This window comes from Triticum dicoccoides, chromosome 1A, assembly GCF_002162155.2.
Source record: "Triticum dicoccoides isolate Atlit2015 ecotype Zavitan chromosome 1A, WEW_v2.0, whole genome shotgun sequence".
NCBI lineage: Eukaryota > Viridiplantae > Streptophyta > Magnoliopsida > Poales > Poaceae > Triticum > Triticum dicoccoides.
In genome coordinates this window covers 370,569,665-370,572,887 of record NC_041380.1, presented here as the reverse complement: position 1 = coordinate 370,572,887, position 3,223 = coordinate 370,569,665, and positions in this window count along the sequence as shown.

The window sequence follows — 3,223 nt, the reverse complement described above, 5'->3', positions numbered from 1 at the left end:
CGGATCGAGAGGGGGGAAGCGAGAGGGAGTGGGGAAGTGGGGGGCGAAGGGTTAGGGTTTCGGGAGGGAGTGGGGATAAGGGAGTGGGGTGTGGGGTGGGCTGGCCGGCTGGGCCTTTGCCCAGTTGGGCCACAGATGGCCCAGTGGGGGGGGGGGGGGCTGTGCCTTTTTTTCTTTTTCTCCTTTTCTTCTCTGTTTTTATTCTTTTCCTTTTTATTTATTTCCTTTTTTGTTTTATTTCACTTTAAAATATTTATGCATTTTCTAAAAAAATGTTTTTTCCACAATAATTACCAGTGCAATATTTGGCACCAACTGAACATTTTTGTTTCAATGTTTGAAATTTTTGGTGGTTTGCCATATTTTGAATTTGATTTTTGAACCGATTTTGAACTAACGAAAGATTAGCAACAGTAACGGAGGTGACGTGGCATCATTAGCAGAGTTTCACTGTAGCTTAATCATCCGGGCGTTACAAAACTCTTCCACTACAAGAAATCTCGTCCCGAGATTTAGGAGGTAGAAGGAAATAATGCGGGATATTCATCACGCAGGCGGTCCTCGCGTTCCCAAGTGGCTTCATCTTCAGAATGGTGCGACCACTGGACGTTGAGGAATTTGATCGCCTTTTGACATGTGCGGCGTTCAGCTTGGTCGAGAATGCGGACCGGATGCTCTTTATAGGAGAGGTCGTGTTGCAATTCGAGCACTTCATGATCCACTGCTCGGATTGGGTCCTTGAAGCAGCGACGGAGCTATGACACGTGGAACACATCGTGAACCTGAGAAAGGTTCGGCGGAAGCTCCAGTTGATATGCCACTTTTCCACGCCTTTCCAGAATAGTGAAGGGACCGATATAGCGAGGAGATAGCTTGCCCTTGATCCCGAAGCGGTGAGCATCCTTCATTGGTGTAACTCGAAGATAAGCCTTTTTGCCAGGTTGATAGTCCATGTCTTTGTGATGACGGTCATACTGACTTTTCTGACGTGACTGAGCAGTCTTGAGATTCTCGCGAATAATGCGGACTTGTTCTTTGGCCTGTTGGATAATATCTGGACCGTAGAGTGGACATTCCGCAGTTTCTGACCAGCTCAGAGGGGTTCGACACTTTCGTCCATATAGCACTTCGAAGGGGCCATTTTCAGACTAGCCTGATAGCTATTATTATAAGAGAACTCGGCATAAGGGAGAGATTCCTCCCATTTCTTGCCGAAGAAATTACACAAGCTCAAAGCATGTCTTTGAGAACTTGGTTGACACGTTCAACTTAACCTTGCGACTGAGGATGAAACGCAGTACTGAACGACAGATGAGTTCCCATAGCTTCTTGGAAACTTGCCCAGAATCTTGAAGTGAACAAGCCGCCACGGTCTGAACTGATAACCAGTGGAATACCGTGAAGTGAAACAATTCTGGACATGTAGAGAGTTGCAAGCTGACTAGCAATGATTGTTTCTTTGACCGCTAGAAAATGTGCAACTTTAGAAAGCCGGTCAATGACGACTAGAATAGCATCGTTACCTTTCTGTGATTTGGGAAATCCAGTGACGAAGTCCATTTCAATATGGTCCCATTTCCATTCAGGAATTGAGATAGGTTGCAGAGTTACAGCAGGCCTTTGATGCCCTGCTTTGATACGACGGAAAACATCACACTCAGCAACATATCGAGCAATGTCTTGCTTCATATTAGACCACCAGAATCTCTAACGAATGTCCTGGTACATCTTTGTACTACCGGGATGAATAGACAAAGGCGTATCATGAGCTTCTTTCATAACCTCCTGTGTCATATCCTGGCTTTCCTCTGAACATGGCACCACTAGGCGGCCCTTGAAGTACAAGGTGCCATCATCAGCAATAGTGAAGAATGAGGGCTTGCCTTCGGCGAGGTAGCGCTTAATTTTGTGGGCTTGAGAGTCATACTTCTGTATTGTTTTGATGCTGTTCACGAGATCTGGTTTAGCAACCAGGGTATTGAGAGAACCCTGGGTAACAACGTGGAGGTTCATCTTGCGGCTCTCAGGAGAAGGGGGAGCAAGTGCACCAGGAGGGACAATATGAAGGTTCAGCTTTCTAAATTCTTCAACAAGCGAGGGATGAACTTTGTGAATCTGGAGGTGGTTGCAGTAAGACTTGCGGCTCAAGGCATCAGCCATTACATTAGCCTTGCCTGGTGTATAGGAAATGCCCAAGTCAAAGTCCGCAACAGTCTCCATCCATCTCTGCTAACGAAGGTTCAGGTCTGGCTATGTAAACAGATACTTCAGACTTTGGTGGTCGGTGAAGATCTTGCAATAATTATCGAGAAGGTAATGTTGCCACTGCTTCAATGCATGAATGACAGCAGCAAGCTCGAGGTCGTGAACTGGGTAGTTTTCTCCGTGAGGGCGCAATTGACGAGAGGCATAAGCAATCACTTTGCGCTCTTACATTAGGACACAACCTAATCCTTGACGGGAAGCGTCGCAGTAAATGACGAAGTCCTTTTGTAACGCCCCGGATACAACTTTCCATATTTGTAACTCCGACTCTTGCCTTTTCTGGAGACGCGATACGATATTCCCTTCGTGGTTGGGTTTTGCCTTTGTTTTGCTTTTGTTCATGTCATGCATTTCATATCATGTCATCATGTGCATCGCATTTGCATTCGGGTTCGTCTCATGCGTCCGAGCATTTTCCCCGTTGTCCGTTTTGCAATCCGACACCCCTATGTGCACCGGCGCAGCCCTCTTGTCTCTTTTCGTGAGCGGGTGTTAAACGTTCTCAGAATGGACCGAGATTTGCCAAGTGGCATTCGTACATCACCGGTAAACCGCCTGTCAAATTTCGTGCCATTTGGAGTCCGTTTGATGCTCCAACGGCTAACCAGGTAACCGCAAAAGCCTCTTGTGTGTTGCAGCCCAACACCCCTCCAAAACTCCCCAATAACCCATCCAAGTCTCTTCCATGTCCTCCGTCGTCGGATCACGATCGTGTTGGCGAAAACTACACTCCATTTGGACACTCCTACCCCATTCTAGCTATAAATAGGTGCCCCTTCCCGAATTTTCGCGCAGACCTAGCCCCGCTCCTTTTACCGCGCCGGACGTGTCCAACCTCGCCGGACACTGTCCACCGCCGACGTCCGCAGCCAACGGGGCGCGCCACGTGGCAGCCCCGCGCCCACTTTGCCGCCCCTCCCGCGCAGGCCCGCCGGGCCCAGGCGGGGCCCTCCCGGCC